Below are 21,191 nucleotides of genomic sequence, written 5' to 3'. Positions count from 1 at the left end.
GAGATCATGGATCTACAGACATTGCCGAATCCATGTTATGTTGCCTTAATAAATATCCTTTTCCAAATCTTCTACGGTGAGCTTCCACGCCCTGACATTAAATCAAAATCACCAATCCTATGCCTGCCTTCCACTGCCATACAAGGACCCCTCCTCATCCCATGCCTGCCTTACACTGCCATACAAGGACCCCTCCTCATCCCATGCCTGCCTTCCACTGCCATACAGGGAACCCTCCTCTCCCTAAGGGGTGGGGGTGGGGGGGCTTGAAGGGGAAGCTTCTAGGCATGTGTATACCCAGATTAGCAGATGTATCCAACCTGTGTCTTCAGTCTCAACCATCAATGCGTACTTAATTATTCCTGTTCACAGATGACCCAGCCACATGGATCTAAAGGCTTCTTTTATATAGGTATATATAAAGACTGTCCTGGCTGCATCAATCTGAGATATAATTGCACGCACTACATTGGTCCTGGCTGCAGCCGGGCTACCTATAGTTGCCCAGGCATCCATAGCCCTTGCTGCAGTTGCCTTACTATTGTCCTGCCTGCACTTGCTAGATTGCAGCCATCTAGGCCTACTCTGCAGATACTGTGACTGTCCTGGTTACTAATGTGAGCGTTGTTTCTGGTTTATTGCATTGTACATTTTGTTAAGCTTAATCCTAAAGCAGGTGAGACTTGGAGTACCTAGAACAGATGGGTACAGTTTACAATCAGAAGGCCTAAGATAGCCAAGTTCCTTTGCCGGAGGAAATTTGATGGATTCATTCCCCAGTGCATTTAGCATTTCCTCCAAAAATTGAGTTTTAGGTTACCACCGCAGACTTTTTAGACGTGGTGTATAGGGATCATTATTCCAAAGGGGCTCCATTTTCATGCTGAAGGCCATTTTTTTATAGATTGTAAGGCGCAGCTCATATAATTAACGGGAAGGCAGTTGGTAAGAATAAAACAATAGATGGCACTAGATGTCTGGTCCGCCTTGTTTTCTCTTTCCATGTGTGTTTTTAACCTTGAACCGGGTCCTCCTCCTATAAAGGGCTGGTGTCAGTTTGTTGACCCTGGCCCTGCAAAAAACGTCTGACATTCCCCACCACTGAAATCTCAACAAGGCCTTGCTGAATCGGCAAAGGGTGCACTGGCTGCAGCAGTGCATGCTGGACCTGCAGAGAGAGCACTAACTGCCGTGGTGCTTGCAGGAACTGCAGAGGTTGCGCTGGCTGGCTGCAGCAGTGCTTGCTGGAATTGCAGGGGGTACATTGGCTGCAGCAGTGTTTGCTGGAACTGCAGTGGGTGCACTGGCCATTGCAGTGCTTGCTGGAACTGCGAGGGTGCACTGGCTGCAGCAGTGTTTGCTGGAACTGCAGAGTGTGCACTGGCTAACGCAGTGCTTGCTGGAATTGCAAACAGTGTACTGGCTGCAGCACTGTTTGCTGGAACTGCAGAGTGTGCACTGGCTAACACTGTGCTTGCTGGAATTGCAAACAGTGTACTTTTACTGGCTGCAGCACTGTTTGCTGGAACTGCAGAGGGTGCACTGGCCGCTGCAGTGCTTGCTGGAATTGCGAGGGTGCACTGGCTGCAGCATTGCTTGCTGGAACTGCATAGGGTGCACTGGATGCAGCTGTGCAAGCTAGAACTGCAGAGGGTGCCCTGGCTGCCACAGTGATTGCTGGAACTGCAAAGGGTGCACTGGCTGCAGCAGTGTTTGTTGGAACTGCAGAGTGTGCACTGGCTACCGCAGTGCTTGCTGGAATTGCAAAGGGCGTACTGTCTGCAGCACTGTTTGCTGGAACTGCAGATGGTGCCCTGGCTGCAGGAGTGCTTGCTGGAACTGCAGAGGGTGCACTGGATGCGGCTATGCCTGCTACAACTGCAGAGGGGGCACTGGCTGCCACAGTGCTTGCTGGAACTGCAAATGATGCAATGCCTGCAGCAGTGAATGCTGGAACTGCAGATAGTGTACTGGCTGCTGCAGTGCTTGCTGGAACTGCAGAGGGTGCACTGGCTGCAGCAGTGCTTGCTGGAATTGCAACGGGCGTACTGGCTACAGCACTGTTTGCTGGAACTGCAGAGGGTGCCCTGGCTTCAGCAGTGCTTGCTGGAACTGCAGAGGGTGCACTGGATGCGGCTGTGCATGCTAGAACTGCAGAGGGGGCACTGGCTGCCACAGTGCTTGCTGGAACTGCAAATGATGCAATGCCTGCAGCAGTGAATGCTGGAACTGCAGATAGTGTACTGGCTGCTGCAGTGATTGCTGGAACTGCAGAGGGTCCACTGGATCCGACTGTGCATGCTAAAACTGCAGAGGGTGCACTGGCTGCCACAGTGCTTGCTGGAACTGCCAATGGTGCACTGCCTTCAGCAGTGCATGCTGGAACTGCAGAGGGTGCACTGGCTGCAGCAGTGTTTGCTGGAACTGCAGAGGGTGCATTGGCTGCAGCAGTGTTTGTTGGAACTGCAGAGGGTGCACTGGCTGCCGCACTGCTAGCTGGAACTGCAAAGATTGTACTGGCTGCAGCAGTGTTTGTTGGAACTGCAGAGCGTGCAATAGATGCTGCAATGCTTGCTGGAAATGCAAAATGTGCACTGGCTGCAGCAGTGTTTGCTGGAACTGCAGAGGGTGGTGCTTAAGCTGCAGCCATTACAGATGCAGGCATCCTCTAAGATTGCAATTGTCCTAAATGCAACTGCACACTGAATCTCACAGCCGGCTGCAAATGCTACCATACATGCGTAGGCGGTCACACTCACTCTGTTTTCAGTCACAGGCAGGGCCACCCACGCCTACAGATGCAGGTGCAGTCAGACATGCTGACGCAGAAGCCTCACACAGATACCCACAGGCTCCAGAGGCAGGGACATGCAGACAAGCGCGCTAAGGTGCGTGAGAGGCTGCGCCTGGTGCATTCCCTTAATCAGCGCTGAAAGGTTGCCAATATATGGATTGGTGGCTAACAAAGTGTGAGCGGACTGTGGCCATGAATCACCTGAGCCCTGTAGGGACTATTACTTCTCGACAGATTAAAGGTCATGAGGACAGCTGTGGAAAGATGATTTTGGCCTTCAAATCTCACCCTTCTACCGTACTGGCTCGACCAGACGTGTCTGCATCTCAATAGTATATTTAGGGTAAACCCCGAGCAACATGGAAGACGCTAAGTAATCCACCAGAGTCCTGTATACACCTCTAGTGTCCAGTTGATGCAACACAGCTAAAACTCAGTTGCACTGCTCTCAGTAGCGGCTGAAGTGTGGATTTAGTGGAGAGGCAGGGGGGTGAGGTGAATGGGGGGGCCAACCGACATAAAATAAATTAAGAAATACCCACTTACCTGCCTCGCCGCATCGCGCCTCTCTCTTCTGCAGGCACTGACTCCCAGAGAAAGCAGCGTTAGGATTGGCCTCAGCACCGATGACTTGCACTCCCTGTTAGACCGAGAGCCTGTACCTGCCCTCTTCAACCCAACAAACGCAGCTTGGGTTGGAGATAGCTTCAGTGCGCATGGTGGTTTGGCCGGCCTGAGACGGCTGGCCAGACTGTCATGCGCACTGAATAGCAGTGCAAAACACTCCTCCACCAGCCTGTTACTCTGGCCCTGCCCCCATGCTTTAGCTCCAAGAGAAAAACAAATAAACTGATAATAAACAAGGGTTTATTATCGTTTCATTTAATTTTTTTGGGCTGCTGGCAGGTGGGGCGATGCTCCGCCGACATAGTGGAGGAGCCGCAGCTGGCTGCTCTGCAAGCAACCTTACAACAGAACATTTTATCGCTAGCTAAATGGCTAAGTGTGTAAATCAGCGCCGCTGGCATCTACAGTGGTATGAATGTCATGACTTTGATGCCAGCAAGGCCAACTCAGCCTTCCCTCCTTCCGAGCTGGGTACATTGAATACCTTTCAATTGGGTAATAGTAGCATCTTTTATGAGCAGCACATAGAAACCACAGAATTGTTAAATACAAAGCCCTAAATAAAAACAAGTGATTATTATTAAGCTCTTTGCTTTCTTATGTACCCTTGTAAATTTTGCCTGTGCATTATTTTGTATCCTACTCACCGGTACCTAACAACCAAAGTCGAGTTGATGTGCTTATGCTTGTCGTAGTAATTAAACCTCCATTCTAACCTCTCCATCTAGCACCCGGCCTCCATCCTCTCCATCTGATCCAAATTGTATTAGACTTTTGGTTAACTAGCTCCCTCCCTTGTTCTCTACCAAAAAATTGAGCTCCCGCTGCATTCACTCCAATAAGGGAGCAGACATCCACATCTCTGACGCAATAGTGTCTGCACGTTTTGGCCATCTCTTCTCCACCCACATTAATTTCGAATCCCCCCGACACTTTTGGCCATCTCGATTCATCTGGCCTGTCAAGGGGTGGCATCATTGGCAGAGCACTCTCTCGACTCTCCGACCTAGGCAACAAAGCCTGCTGTCTGGACCGCACCCAAATTTCAATTCCTTACCTGTGCTTAACTTGTAATAATGTAAGTGCCAGAGTGAGCTATTGCCCAGTCACATGATGTTGAGCTGAGCTTCTGCCAGGGATCGAACCGTGAGCCCCGCACTACGGAGTTGGCCGCTCTGGCCGCTGCGTCACAATATGATTGCCACTACACATTGTCCCTGCCAAATCCTAGCAATCGTTATGTTTTGACTATTCCACGTCACTTAGTACTGCAAATATGGCCTGGATCAGCTTTTTTTTAAGTATATTGAATATGCTGTTGATGAGCTCCGCTCCAAAAATAGACAGATAGCCCCACCATGTGGTAGAGTGGCACAAATAAGTGCCAATGTTTATCATCGGCAACACTATCACAAATTAAGCACTGCTCTATCCCATCCTTTAAACGGGCACGTCTTTCACCTATACCTCAGGCTACTGTGCAACCATGCCTAGACCAAGATTATTTACTTCTTCTGTTTCATTGGCCCCTCAACCATTCCATCGCCTAAATCCTTTCTCCTGACCCCTGGACCGTTAACCAATGGTCTTTTCTGCAACAAAATGGGACCTCCCTTCTTTATTGCTCCAACTATCACCTATACCCAATAACATCAAAGTAAAGTCCACAAGGCTCGCCCGCCCGCCTCACTTTCTGCCCTGCCAAATACCAGACCTCAGCTAATGGCACTTATGCAACAGTCTAATTGACTTTCCCTGCTTCAAACACTTGAAAACCAACTCACTTTTGGAATCCGCATGTTTGCCATTTATTTGGACCTGAAGAACTCGGAGCAATTCCAGGTCCTATTCTGGAAGGCTCTTCCACCAAGCGGCTGCGTGATGGATAAATAAATCTCTTATCACCACATTGTTTACCATTAAAGATTGGAAGCAACAGCAATTTTAATCCACTTGAATCTTGGTTTACCGTTCCAAGTCTGTTTCTCTCGCTACAGTTGTCATGCTATCTGGCTTGTAGTGTAAAACGGGGCCATTTATGAACTTTTCACTATAATATACACATCTACCATTATCCTTGTTCTTCTTACCTTACAACAGCCTCTATTTGTTGACCTCCAAAACTCTGATCCAAGCCTTCTGGTCATCTCTAAACCTTCCTGTTCCTCCTTCGTTGGAGCACCTGATTCCTTAACGCGAGATATGACTCCACCCTACACTCATCCAAGGTGGCCCATTAAAAGTAAAAGACAACTGTCTCCCAACACCAAGACCCCCAATAACTGACGTCATGTGAACTAAATAAGTAGTGATCGTTCTAGGGATCTCTAGATGCACCTTGTTGTACTCTCTTCCTGCCCTCTTCAACCGGCTTCTAGGTTTTACCACTAAGATACCCACTGGGTCCAAAAAGCAAATATCTTGATGATGCTTTGAGCATCTTCTTTTCTCTCATAAATCAGTTAAGGGGGGGGGGGATCACTTATCCTGCTAACCTGGGTTTTCAGGTCGGTTGTCTGTCCCTTGGTAAAAAACCCTCATGCACGGGAGTAGATGTTTTTTTCGGAAGCAGTATTTCTTGATTCTCCGCTTTATGACTCTCGTGTCTGCATAATCACAGGGTTAGTTGGTATGCAGCCTCCACCAGGAGGTCGTTTCCCAATGTTAAAAGCAGTAGTGTCCAGTGATAAGTGGTGGATGTGAAGTTTAAAATACCTCGGATAGCCAGAGGGAAATGTATTATTCTGGATTCAAGATAGAGGTGAAAATAAAGTACATATGCGTCAAGAGAATTATTAAGATTCTCACGCTATCAATTTTCGTGAGCGGTCAATCTTGTGCCTCCGTGCATTTGGTGTTGCGCTTCCACGGATATCAGGGAGTCTTGGGGGAGGGGGCACACTCAGTAGCTCCACGCCTCCCGCACCACTTGTGCTGACTCTGCCGTCCTGTACCTGGTATCATACTACTCACGTGCTTGAGGGTTTTTTACCAAGGGACAGACAACCGACCTGAAAACCCAGGTTAGCAGGATAAGTGATCCCCCCCCCTTAACTGATTTATGAGATTACATTCCAAGGAAATTGGTTGGATCACATTTTTCCTTCTCCATACCTTTTGATTGATGAACATCTTCTTTTCCCAGCATTATCCACAACCAGAGCTTTAAATCTGCCAGTACTCTCAGTTACTGAGTACAAGCACTTTTTTATTTTAAGAGCAAAAATACCTGCACTTCTAAGCAAAGCAGCAATACCAGCACCTCTGAGCACCAGCTCTCGCCAGAAACAAGCAGGCTCTATGGTATAGGGTATCTGCACTTCTGTTTTTTCATTTCAAGCACTGCCCAAAACCCACAGAGAAATGTACAACACAGACACTCCTTGCAAAACTACAGCATGGCTAAGTGTATTGTACAAGCAACAGATCCAGGCTTGGCCTGAAGAAGTATTTTTTCTAGGATGACAAATGCTTCTGCGTAGGTTAAGGGAGGCATGACAGGATGACAGGAACCAGCCAACTCGTACCTTTGGTCTGCTGAAGGGAAAGGGGTATGTGTATTGTGTTGTAATTGCATTTATGTAGCGTTTGCAGACGTTGATTTGGGACACTTTTTTAGTAGAGCATGAGGTACTGGGAGTGTCATTTGCACCATCTAGCAGCTTTGTGAGGTATTCTACAAGAATATTAAGATTTTATTCCAAAATATAAACTACATCTATCTTGTGAATGTAAATGTATATATCTAGGGAAGAATAAATGTAATATTCTTAATTCCACATCCAAGTATAATGAATATATAAATGGTTGTCAACATTTTGGCCAAGCTGTTTTTGTCCTCACTATTCTGACATAAAGATACAACCACAGTAGTCAATTTCTGTGGCGCACTGGGGCTCGAGCCCCAGCAATATTTGAGCTGAAGGGCTTGTGAAAGCGCACAAACCCAGAGCTCTGCTTGGGAGTATGGCCACCAGCATTGAGGCTTTTTGATCATCTTTTCAGTTCAGACAAATGTAGGTGCTGCTGACACTACCAGGTTGACAACAAAAGGGTTGGGGGTTGCTAGTGGTGCTAAAGCATAGAATCCGTTTAAAATAGGGGGCTCTCTCTGTGGAAAGCAGTGAAGTTTATTTTATATGTTACATTATTGTAGAAGTGTGAATGTTGGTCGTTTAGCACTGGAATTTCTAACATCTGCATGTGAAATGCAGTTGTCTCCACTTAATTGATGAATCCCTGGTTGCTTCCAAAATGCCTAAAAATCACAATCCTATACTTGATTTTTGGAACTGTTTACATAGTTGCCAAATGTTCACTGTCTTTTGTCACACTTTTAGCAAGTCCTGACTTTTCAGGCACCACAGTGCTTCCTAAGCAGCTAAAACCGCCTGAACAAGTCTTGCAAAAAATATGATCCCATAAATAGTGGTCTAGTCCATTTCAAATACTGTTACTGCATGATCCGCAGCTAAAAGCTTATCTAAACCCCACTCATCCTATTTATAATTGCACAATTTCATTGGCATCACACAAAAATAACCATTGACAATGCAAGACAGGGATTGCAGCTTCAGTGCGCGAGTTCCAAACACAGCACAAGTGGATTGTAAAAATGGCAGTGTGAGTTACAGAGTGTGATTCTGAGAGTGAGTGAGTGTGTGTGTGTGAATAACAGAGAATAGTGATAGTGTGTGTGTTTGAGAGTGCATGTTATGCTTGCAGGTATGTTGTGGCCTGCCACAGTGGAGGTAATTCTTGGTTTCTGAGGGTGGGCACTTACAGCATAGGTGCTGAAGTGATCCAGGACAAAATGCAGTCCATGACACAACGACGGTAATTCTTGGCATATGAGGTAGACATTTTCACAACTTTGCCTCTTCAGATATGGAAAAAAATCTCTAGGCGCACACCCGTTGATCTTGAGTGTTTGCCTATTGTCAAGCCAATCGTGGTCTATTTGTGTGCAGATGAGGGTAAGTCCCACTGGTTTTGTGACTTATTACTTTAAGTCCAAACAACACTCTCCATGCAATGCTTGCGCCATTCCTACTGCTGCACCACTTTGAATGTGCATTCCAGCACTGTCGCAATTTCATCCAACCAGATTATCTCCTTCATAACCAAATGAAAATTCATAAATGATCGCCCACTGTCTTGATTGTGATAGAAATGTTATTGCATTATATTTGAATCAAGCTGGAATGCACAAAGAAGGTTGTGTAGCAGAAAAATGCTGTTGCTGACATAGTGCATGTAATTTGTGTCGTAAGAGAGTGTGCCTATGATATAAGGGCAGAGGGGCAATATAAAATACTGACCCTTGCAAGCCAGAGGTCATTTTAGACATGTAGGGTCACCCACTGGCTATTGGTTGAGATGGGTATCTATGACAAAATAATGACTCTGTTACACTGGAATTACTTCCTAACATTTGGTGTCATGTCAATCCATGTCAAATTCTAAATAAAATAGGTTAGCACCTTGGTACACCATGAAAAGAATGAAAGTAGTGTAATAGTTCATGAAGTCCTCAGAGCCTATGGCTTTTTAGTTTTTTAGCTAATTTGTGTGGGATTTGTGGTTTATAATGTAGTATTTGAACACATATTTTTAGTTTTTTTGGGAGTAGGCTAGGAGAACCCTTTGTATGCGCACGTGTTCGTGCAGAGCGGGCAGGAGCAGAGATTTGTCAGTAAAAATCATCTTATTGTCCAATCCTAAAGTGGAAAAAATTGCATGCATTTCACAAATGGAAAATCCCTCCACACTGCTGTCTACCTGCATTTTTTCCCTTTTTATTGCTAAAATTGGGTCATGTGGTCCCCCCAACAATCAGTGAGCCTGGCCACCATTATGATGGTTTTCAACCATTTCCTTGGTAGAGCATACATTACACCATTCCCACGGGCTGTGCTCTCCAATCAAACTCCCATTACCCCTGATCAATAAGGTTGAGTGGAAAGGATGGCATGGATTCATGTACGGAACAGCGTATTTGCATGTCTTGCTTGGATTGGACTTTTTAATGGTCTCCTTGAATGGCACCTCTGGGTGTGATTCAAGCCGAATGTATAGATGATTCCCTTCTAGTTCACAACAGTGGCTGGATTGATTTATTTAGAAAATGTTATAAAGCACAAACATAACCTAGGGGTTTCAGAGCGCTGCACACATATCCTGTTACACGTCATAAACATAAGAAAAGAGCCATTTTTAATGCCATAGCACCCCCCGTCTAGGCATGATAGCAGGTGCTTCGTTGATATAGCTGAGTCTGCCGAAGCCGGACCCCTGCTAGGGTTGAGAGCTTAGTTCAAGCACCTTAATTTTGGAATCTGTTTAGTAAGACCCTTTTGACCTCTTTCTTGAAGGTGGTTGACGAATGGGTTGACCTGATCTTCGAAGATAGGGAATTCCATATTCTCGGTGCAGATCCAGAGAAGGTGTGGGTGTAGGTCTTCTTGTTCCTGAATTTGGGAGCTTCCAGTAGGAGAGATTTTTCGCTCCGAAAGGAGTGCCTGTCCCCTGTTATTTGAGCTTATTTCTGAGGTACCTAGGCGTATCATGGTGCAGGGCCTTGTGTGTCAGGCAAGCTATTTTCAGTTGGATCCTGGCTTCTACTGAGAGCCAATGTAGAGACTTTGGAGAGGGAGTGATTTCCCCAGGTGTTGCCGGTGGGTGGTCCACGTCAGGTGGAACCTTAAGAAACAACTTGCTTCTGTTGAGTAGGTTTTGGTTTTCATTTCACTGCTGCAGGAGCACAAAAAAAGATGGATTTCTTCTTTTTTGAGCCTTTTCTAAAACTACGACATACCATCAAGGGCCTCTTGGGAAATCATCACTGTCGTGCTGTCTGGTGGTTAGAGTCCTAGGTTTTAATCAGCCTCCTGGCTGTCTACGTACGTCATACATGATAATGAACAAGTTGGCTCGTCTTCCTATGACAGTTCACTTTTTTTTCTTTGTATTTGTGCAAAGAAAGTCACTCAGCGGGGTACAAAGTAATATGAAAGTAATGTACTCTGTGCGATGATGTATTACTTTATGGCGGGTATGATGGTTTTGGTGCAGCGGTAGCTTGGGTGGGGGCCTGAGAAAGGGTAAACAGACTAATAAGATATTCTTGTCAATAAATAGAGAAATTGTGGTCAACGGGATAGCAGTGTTTAATTAAAAAAAAAAAAAAATAAGTTCGGGCGTAGCTTTTTTTTTAGGAATCCATCTCTGTCGTTGCTGAAGACCAACGCTGCCTAGTTTTGATTCTAGCTCAGGCTTTTCTCTTACCCCCTCACCTACAGACTCTGCTTTTCTTTTGCAGGTTCATTTTCGGGCCAAATTAAGCACTGGAAAAATTGAGCGGGATGGTGCAAAGTGATTACACTTGGGTGACGAAGTTAAGGCCCAAGTTAGGCAACAAGACATATGTAGAGTGGACGGTCAAAGTAAAGCTTGTAAAATAACTCATTGGGCTTGGGTGCGTACTGCAGAATTCTGCCAGCTACTAGTCACAGAGTTGGTTGAAATGTTTCTCCATTTGAGGTAGATAAAATGACAGCACAGAGCATCCCTCGGTCTGGTTATAACACTCTGTGCTTATAGTGCTTCAAAGTTGCTAGTCTGTGGCAATTGATGTTATTTGAAAGCATCACTATTGGCGTTCATTCCTTTGTAAGGGGGTCACATCCCTGGTATGTACCCATAATTAGGCATCTCGAGTCAAGAGAGAAGCATGACAGTGCCTGGCTTCGGGTTGAGGGCAGATAAAGCCCGAGTTATAAGATATTACTGTGAAGTGGCAGCTTGGAGGCGCTGATTTCGGGCCAGCTGGGGGCCCAGTTTATTTGATCCAATAGCACTCAGCGTCCTCAGACATGTAGTTCCTTCTTTATGAAGGAGAAAGTGAAACTACAAGTCTACGAATGGTTTGTGCTGTAGACTTGAAAATTAGGAATGGGTGAGATCATCAAAAGTTGACTTCTGTAGGGTTACAGATATATTCAAACGTTCTTGCTGGTTGACATGTTACTCCACTCTACGCTACACCACTCCACTCTACACCACTCCACTCTACACCACTCCACTCTGCCCTAGGACACTCAATTCTACGGCACTCTATTCCACCCCACTCCACTCTACGACATTCCCCTCCACTCTAAGCCATTCCACTCTACGACACTCCCCCCCACACTTCTTTGCGCTTAACTTTCAACCATGCAGAACAGCAGCCATGCAGGTGTACAATATGGCTAAACACATTGGCAAAGCCATAAGGCTCTTGCATAGGCGAGACCTATTGGCTTTGCCACTGCTTCTTTTGTTTTGATATAAAATTGCATTATGGATGAACTGCCCAGCCCTCGCCAACATAGTTTTAAAAAATGGTCTCCGAAAATGCACTTTGCCATAGTAGTCTCTGGCACTGAAGGAAACTACTTTGCAGATGCGTTCTTTGTGAAATAGCAGAATGCCATCACTTACAGTGAGGTTAGACAATGGTTTAAGTGGGTTAAGCCATTGCTCCCACTAGTAAGCAGAAGAAAATGTAAATGGCATAATAACAGACCAATGGATGAGGAGAATTGAGTGAAAGCCCCCAGTAAGTAAGCATATCTTAACAAAATTTTACTACTGACTGGCAGAGCTGAAAATTCACAAAATATTGACACTCTTCAAGCAGTGTGGTGCCGATATTGCACCTTGAACACAAGCTGGAGTGAAAAACCCTACACAGTGTAGGTTTCCAGCTTGCTTGTGCAGCTTGGAGTCCGCTGCGGGTTTGGCAGCCTCCTCAGGATGTGGGAGGTGGTTTCTTACGCAATTGTATATTTTAGTGAGAGTAGAAGAGGCAGTTTAACTTTGACAAACTCTAAGGATTTCATCAACCCATCCACCCCCATCCACTGCTCTGCCCTCTTCCTCCCAGGCATGGCTCAGCTTAGGTTGACCACTTCCCTCCAGGTCATCACGGACCGTTTCCATTCCTCAATGTCTCTGTGCTAGCCTAATGAATTCGGTGTGTTGTAGTCTTGTTTTGCTTTCATTTAACTAATTAGACCAGCACACCAAAAATGAATAATTTGTAGGTTAACAGTTCAGGAGACAGTGTCCATCATGACTTGGAGTGAGGTGGTCACCAGAGCTCAGCCCCGCTGATGCCCATGCATGGAATCAGGTGGTCACCAGAGCTCAGCCCCTCTGATGCCCTTACATGGAGTGGGGTGATCACCCTAGCTCAGCCCTTCCGATGCCCTTACATGGAGTGGGGTGATCACCCTAGCTCAGCCCCTCCGATGCCCATACATGGATTGAGGTGGTCAGCCTAGCTCAGCCCCTCCGATGACCATACGTTTGCTCAGATAGTGATTGGCTGAAAGACCTGCCCCCTCCAAAGCCCCAACTTCCTTCTTACAAGGTGTGTTTTCAAGATTGCCCGGTCTGAGCAGGAATCAACCTTATGCAAATCAACCTTGGTCCTTCTCCAGCAGGAACAGTCCAGCCTGACAGCCAGGCACGACACCTTGTAGACAAGAACGAGTTCAACTCAAATCTGGTTTCGGCCTTTGGGAGTCTCAACTGCGATGTGAAGTCCAATGATTGGGCATAGCGACGACGGGACTTTCTGTGCACTGCACCACAAACCAGGCTACGGGTGCCTGGCCAATGTAAATGTAGTAGTATTTGTATAGCGCACCGAATCGACCCCGAAGGGGTATCTCAGGCGCTTGTACGCATACCGCTGTGGAACCCTTCCTGGCTTTTCCCTGTGAAGTGCCCACTCCTGGGCACCCCCAAGGTGAAGCCAGGCATCCTAGCGTTGTTGGGGCCGGTGTGGAGATTAAGCAAGCTATTGCCCAGAGTTGCAGAGTGGGACCCATGATTAGAATAGGCACCGAGGCGAGAATGATCAGGTCCACGGAAATTGAGCCCAGGACCCGCTGAGGCGGGAATTGAACCCTGGCCCCTGCTAGATCTCTGCATCAGGGTCTGCCGCTCTAACCATTGAGCCACACTTCTCCAATGGCAGTGCTAGAAAGGAAGCTTTGGGAGAGTTGTAGACTAAAGTCCAACATTAGCTGTGCAGTACCATCACTTGGAAGTAAGGATGCAGGCGCCTCAATTCTAGTCAGGGAGGGTGCTTCCCCCACGGGATGTGCGCCCGTCGTGATCTGCTCTTGAACCGGTTAGTTGGGTTTCAGCTCGACCTCCCTTGAGGTCACTGCGCTCATATGTCGCCACCCGCCCAGGCCGCATTGTTTGTCTCTCCATCTGGCATGATTCATTCTGAAGGGTGCAGTCGGAGGGAAGAAAGTATTACAAAGGTCGAACAGGAGGGAGCAATGCATGGCGTGCATGTGGTTAGAACCCCTCTGGGCTGGTCTGTGTTCGTCCTGCCCCACATCCAGGACTGTTTCAGCAGTCATGCTGATAGATGGAGTTGGCTGCTAAACGCATCCACTTCGGAGGCAAAACATTTGCCAAAGATCACACGGAAAGCCGACGTGCAGCTGAGAATTTCACTTAAAACATGTGGTTTATTTAAGGACATACACAGCATGCTGGATATAGATTTAGGCGCATGCCATTGAAACACTCGACCTCAGTTGGAATAATATTCAGCATTATTTTCTCACATTTTTTCCATATACCGCAAACTCTGTTACACATCAGCGCCAGTTTCGAGTTTATAGCATCTTGCCATGTCCTTCCTAACATCAGTAAGAAGGAGATGTGATCCAATTTCTTCTATGTTATCCACAGTGGTTTCAGTGCGTGTTGGTTTTTATCGTGTTTTCTGTGTTTAGTGGAGAGTTTTTTCATTGTTAAATTTTGAAACAGTTTGTTAGTTAAAATGAATGGAAAAAGACCTAGGAAGATCCTTATTGTGTTTTATGTATATAGGTGGGTGTGCCAAAGGACATTTCCATTTTCTCTTGATTTGGAGGGGTTAATTGCATATTGGTTGGAGAATTTAGCACTTAGTATATATCCATCAAAATACATGTGCTGTCTTACTGTGCAACATTTTAACCCAGAAAAGAGAAGAAATGCCAATAGGATTCCTTGTAGACTCTTGTAGGAGGTGGTCGGGAGTTCTCTGTTCTTGTTCCCTGATACTTAGGCGGCCAGTTACCTCCATATTGTCAAAACAGCCATTTTCCAGGCCTGAAATCAGTGCATGCTAGGACTTGTATTTTGCTTCAATTAAGCCAACTAGTGTGCACATCCAATAAAAAACATTGGGAAAAGGAAAGTAAACAATGTACTAGAGCCTTAAGGGCACCATAGGCTACCTATGTAATAGATGTTCTTAATCAGGAAGTCAATACTTCCTGCAAAGCTTGCATGGGATTTTGCCTAAAAAGGTGAAGGCCCTCGCACATCAAGGTAGCATGCTCCATTATCAGGCCATTTCTCAGCACAGACACCTTACGGTGTGTGCAGGGGGCTCCACTTGGAGCTTTCTGTGAGGTAGTGCTTATGTTTGTGACTTAAGTGAATACCTGCAGGTTTGTAAGGTAAGCTGGGGGCATCACAGAAATATAAAAATGCATCCACGAGGCTTTTCGGTTTTATTGGTGCTTGCCAGATGTTTTAATAAAACCAAGATACACGAGGATCTTGCATAATGCAAATCCTTGGAGTTTCAGATGTAGACTAGAAGGTAACCAATTAAATCTCAGGGAAAACAACCCCTCACAGAGATCCTGGTGGTGCCCATTGCATTCACCCTACGGAGCTAATGATGGGGGGGAGGGGAGATGAAGCATGCCAACTTGGTGGGTGAAGGCCTTTGTTATTTTTTTTAAAACTCCCCAAACTAACTTTGCAGGAAAGGGTTCACTTCTCGATAAGGGACCTCTATTAATAGGTACCTAATACTGTCCCTACTAAGGACCTGGTATTCATGGTGAGGGTGCACCCTGATCCCTTGGCTCTGTTTTTCCTCTCACTCCTCCTTGTGGGTTAGGTGGAAAAGGAAAGGCCAGGGTGGGAACCTGGAGTCCTGCTGACATAGCGCAGGGTGGCAGCCATAGGCACAGCTTCTCAATTAACTGCATTATAATTCCAGAGGGGTCACTTTGCTGCAGTAGTGACCCCCAAAGTCTCCATCCACTGCAAACAAAACTAGCCCATCATACAGCAGCAGTGACACCAGGCATAGGGCTTACCCCAGGGTAACACCCCAACCAGCGGCGGCCTTCATCGATAGGGGATGGAGGGCCGGCGGCAGCTTGAGAAAGATGGGGTTGAGGTTAAATACAAAAAATAATTCAACCTACCTGCTTACCGCATCCTCCTTGCCACTCCTCCTGGTCTCATCTCTCCTCCTCCCGCCGACACGAACAGGAGGCAGCCTGAAAGCACCCACGCTCCCCTAAGCCAACCACAACGCTGCAATGCAGCATTGTGATTGGTCTGAATGCCATTGCTCGGTGCTCAGATGGGGAATGGGGGCCTGGGCATGTTCTCCACCCAGATTGTATTGCAGCCTAGGAAGAGAAGAGGGAAAGTGTGCATGACTGTTATGGTCGGCCCAAGAGGGCCAGCAAAACAGTCATGTGAACTTGGAGTGGGGGCAAACCACTCCTCTGCTCCTCTGCCAGCCCCTCCCCGCCTCGCCTCGCCTTCCAAAGCTTAGCTGCTGTGCACTAAAAATGAAGAAATAAAATGATAATAACTGAGTGATTATCATTTTTTTCTTCTTATACTTCTAAAAAACTGTGGGTTGGCGCTTCCCTGCCTTAGTGGAGCAGCCGCCGCACACTCCAACCACTGTGGCTTCCTCAACACAATTCTGGCTGCTGGTTTGATATCAAAAGAAATAGTGGAATAGATCTAACAGAAGGAGATACCATGTAGGGAATGTGGGGGACATGGCCATAAAGAGAGCGGTCCCTTGGGTTTGCCTTTTCAGATCACTGAATAGCAGCAGACCTATCCTGCCCACAAGCTGGGGCTATTCCAATATGTTTGTAATACATCGCCTAAGGGCAGGAAGTAACAGAGATGGTGGTAAGGAGGATTTGGTACCGGGGAATATACAAGTGCAATAATGCAATTCAAGACACGCATCAAAATCCTTTCCTATTGACTATTTGGCTGCTGCTTGCAACACACAAGACCAACTACAGCAAGAAGGGTATTATTTCAATGTTTTGAAGCGGTGAAATCATTCGACCCCTGGACTGTCCTTCAGGGGTTATAGCTTTTACCCACCTGTTGGCCTATACTACCCGAGGCACTGGCCTTGTCGCTCCAGCTCTCAGTGGCCGTGAAGGCAGTGTCACTTCCTGGGGTTTCCACAACTTGCCTTTGCACTGGCCCTCAGGAGGCAAATCGAAGGCTACAAAAGGGCGAACATTCAACCCTTGATTCCACTGGAATGTAAAAATGTGTGTTGTCACTATGTGGTATGTGGGTGAGTCCTGTCCATGCAGTCTCCGTTACCATCGAGCGGCGATGCCTTGTATGTTTTAAATGCACCATCTAATTGCAGGGTTCATTGTATTGTATTGTAATTGCATTTACATAGCGCTTACTACCCCTGACGAGGCGTCAAAGTGCTTTTGCGGTGAGTAGCATGCTACTCTGGAACCCAAAAAGGATTAGTGGTGAATTAGTATATTGAAATATTAGATTAATATGAGCGGTGGGTGGCCATGTTTCTCTGTAATTTGGATTGAAAAGGATAGTGGCGGGATAAAGGAGGGAAGGGTTTGCATGTATATAGCGCTTGCTCCCCCTGATGAGGCGTTGTAGCACTTTTCGACATGTGCTTCCAACAGCGTCCCCACTTCCCTCCTCACGCGCTAAAAGCCCGTCACGCTGGGAAGGATTTCTAGCAGGAAGTCCTTCCTGGAGGTTGTGATGAGGAACAAGATATTGCCCGGGAGCAGAAAGAAAACTCGGTTACTAACATCAGCGACTTGCCCGCCTCTCCAGCGCTGGTAGTACGCATCAGAAAACGCAGAGCTGGGGAAAAGGGATCCGAAATGTTAATGATATCCACAGGACAGTCAGCAGGAAACGAGAGCGATCCGGGGCTAATAAAAGCAGAAATGTAATTTGTGCAGATATACGAGGGCCCAGGCGGGAGGTAAGGCCGCACTCTGACGCCGAGCCTCTCCCGGGCTTCACACATCCAGAGAGCTCATAAATATGCCATGCCTGGAACAGAATGAGGGCATCGCAGGCGCGCGGGGAGGCGCAGTGGGACGTGCCGGGCTCTGCCCTGCGCCGCGACGCTGGCGAGAGTGTGTGGCAGAAGGGGCAAAGGAGTGGGGGAGGCAGGGAGGGGCCACGTTCAGCCTCAGCAGCCTCACGTCATAAAATAAACAAAACATATGCACATAGTGAACATGGCGGTGCAATATGGGACGTCAAGTACTTCCTGTGACATCATAAGTGGTTTGTAAATGTCTTCGGGACCCCGAGATGGTGATCTAAGGCCATATTATACATGGGGTCCGTTATGGTATTTTTGTATATGAAATATTAATTTTGGGGTGATTGACTTGAAGAAGATGCTTTAGTCTGGCCTGCCCTTGTTTGGAATGAGAATGCTCCGGCTATCTTTCTTGAATATACTGTTAAACAGAATATGGGCAATGGAGACGGTTAGGTAATTCTGTGGCTGCTATATTTAGCATATATAATACGGATTTATTGCATTGGACATATAATAGGCACATTTTGCAGATTTCACTAAAAATGTTTTGTATCTCAAATGGCTACAATAATACTGAGAATGTGCCACATAATTCGATTTTTTGCCACATATTTGCCATAAATTTGTCATATAATTTGGTCCTCCTTGCTGCATTTTATAATAGTCCTGGCAATGGTAAATCGCTGAAAAGTGGTTTGGGGGCTATCATTGTGATGATGAAATCTGTATCTCACAGGAGACAGTGAAATATTTCCAATATTTCCTGTGAAACAATGGTTTTTATATGTCTGCATTTTGTGCAACAAAAGAGCCAGAACATTTATTATGTTCATTAGCCATCATTCTTGTTTTGCTTACGCCCACCAGAGAATATAGGATTGATTTGCCCACTTCAACCATTGTCTTTCCTGTGCCATGAGTGATGGCATTTTTCCCGATCTGATGTGCATAGCCACCTAAAAAAGTGTTGGGGATCTAACAATAACGGGGAAATAAAAATACTTAGGGGTTTCACTCTGTGATAAACATCACAGTTTTCAGCTCTGGTATAAAACATAGATCTCAGAGGTACTTTGACAGTGTTCATTCCTTTGCAGAATATTCATGTCAGGGTAAAATAAGGTAGGCAAGCAAAGAGGAAGGCAAAGAAAATTTCATTTGTTGGTGATGTACACATTGATGGAGGTAGTAGGGATCCTAAATGTCCTGCTATAGACTGCTTAGAAAGTGGTTTATTTTCATGTTGAACTTCAATAGAGATATGGAGAGGCCTCCTCTGAAAGTGTAAAAAGGATCAATGAGTCACACCAGCAGCTAGGGCTGGGCTCCTCGCCCTCCTGGCCAACACTTACTATCCTCCTCAGATTCTGGCCCATTAAAGGGGATTCATTCCAGGCAGTCTCTTTCCTTGGAGCACACCCTACATGGTGCAGAGCGATCCTCTCCCCTAGAGGCCCTCATCCAGGGCACAAGTCCTAAAAAGTGGAGGGACGCTGATGTCACGACAGGAAGTGACGTCACGAAAGGTGGCTTGCACCATCATACTCATTGCCTCCCCTCGCTTACCCCTTAGATGCAATTGTATCCGAGAAGCCAGCGCGTGAGCAACGTTCTGAATGAGCTCCGATCTCGCCCCAGAGAGGCCAAAGAGTGAATGTGTGGCTCCATTTGCTCCAGTAATTGAGCTCCTGGTAAAATAAGTGGGGGTGCACCGTCCACCCGCGTGGTACCCCGACTCGAGCCCTGCCCTCATCCAATCCATCCCCAGACCCAATCTCTCTCAATTAACTCACCCTCACAGTACAAATAGCTTAGTTTGACTTCAGCCAGACCCAACCTTCCACCTGGCCGCCCGGTCATCCACCTGATCAGTCACTCTCTACTTCTGGGTACATGGCTTACAATGCAAACTATCATTCACTCTCTCTTTGCTGGCAGATAGGTGTCTGCTGTCCCATTACCATAGGACCGGGTACAGTAGTGCCCCACAGCTGGGTCAACAGGATCATGCCCCCACTTCTCCTTCACCATTCTAATAACATCAGTAGTAGTGGCCTGGTTACTGAAGTCATGTATTCACTCACTCTTAGTAAAAGAGCAGAAAGTGCAGGGACTGAGGTCCGAGTCCATTAATAACCTATTTTCCAAAAAAGCAAATAGGGAGGCCCTTCAAGTATGTGACACTTTTCCTAGAAACTCCTTCTGCTGTAGGGAGCTCCTAAAACTTGTATAAGTAACACTGCGTGTTCTCTCTAGAGGCCCAGGATTAGGGATACTAGCATTAAAAGGTTAGACAGGAGTCTGCAGTTCCCTGCTAGTTGTAGTGGAGCAGTCCAGGCCTGACTCCTGAAAGGTGATATCAGATACTATGTAATACAAGTTCATCAATAATGGCCACAGTATTACTGTTAAGATTACATATTTAATACAGTTTATAACAAAGTTAAAATGCAGATTTATGAAGAATACTAGATGTTTCTCGTACATAAAATTCAAAGGTTATGACTCTAAAAAAGTATTGCACAAATGCGGGGCTACCTCCTTTTGAACTGTAAGAGGCCAAGCTGTCCTATGGACGAGCTTTGCAAAACACTTTGTAAAGCCATTGCTCAAGAAACGGGACCAAAAGCCATTGCCAGTGTCGCAACAGCAAGTAGAAAGATCTTACGTGTAGCAGAGTTACAAGAGTTCCTTTACGCGCTGCAAGCAGGCAAATTAAGTACTTTTCAATGCAACACTGCATGAACTACACTTCCTTTCAATGGATTAGTGATAGGCTCGCTGGAGGCCTGCACAGCCATAAAAAGAAATATTGAAAAATAATAAAATGAAGCATCACTGAAGCTGCACCAATTGGTGTTTTCCAGATCTGATTTTTGGTAGTGGAAATACAAACTTGTTTTATATGCAAGCATTGAGGGGACATCTTTATGTTGGAAGCTGCACTGCAGCTTTCTCTGTACAGGGCAGGTCTATTGCAAGTGTTCAACTGCAGAACCCTTTATTTAACACACACACACACACACACACATGAATGCCATTTGAAATGACCATCTCATTGATATTATATCACTATTGAAATCATTGATTAAATTAGTTGCAAGCGATTTCCTTTTCCACATCTGTTTGCTGACAGTAGAAACACAGCTTTGGGTGGCTTATGCTTAGTGCCCGCTGGGTATGCACGAAGATCATGCCCTACTTGCAGGGTGTGGCCAAAAGTCAGGGTACCTCTTGTTAATTATGGTATCATGCAGCCATGAGCAATGTATGTTGGTCATGTTATGGTTGCATCGCTGAGAACAACTAGAGAATTCTGTGCTTTTCTCTGTTGGATGAGAACCGATATGCACACACACTTAGTGCTTAATTTGAGTTGGTGGTTTCTGGTGCTTGGCACTTAATTCTCAACACTAGCACTTATGACAGTCTGGCACATGGTGGTACTATCGTTCTAATTTTAAGATGAGCACAACAGTTGTTTATTAATTCAATAGACACTAAATATGAATAAAACATGCTGCTCACGCCATTTTTATAGTTTTGGGTGGCCTGCAATTGTGAAACTTATAAGGAGTGTGATGCCTAGTAATTGTG

At 46.1% G+C, this 21,191-nt stretch overlaps 1 protein-coding gene across 5 annotated transcripts in view; it reads left to right on the top strand.

The window, feature by feature from the left end:
* RAI1 (retinoic acid induced 1) overlaps window positions 1–21,191 on the top strand; it is a 633,938-nt gene that overhangs the window by 528,404 nt on the left and 84,343 nt on the right. The gene's annotated exons all lie outside the window — the stretch shown is intronic.

Source organism: Lissotriton vulgaris, chromosome 10 (genome assembly GCF_964263255.1).
Source record: "Lissotriton vulgaris chromosome 10, aLisVul1.2, whole genome shotgun sequence".
Lineage (NCBI taxonomy): Eukaryota > Metazoa > Chordata > Amphibia > Caudata > Salamandridae > Lissotriton > Lissotriton vulgaris.
This window is presented reverse-complemented; position numbering and strand designations above follow the sequence as displayed.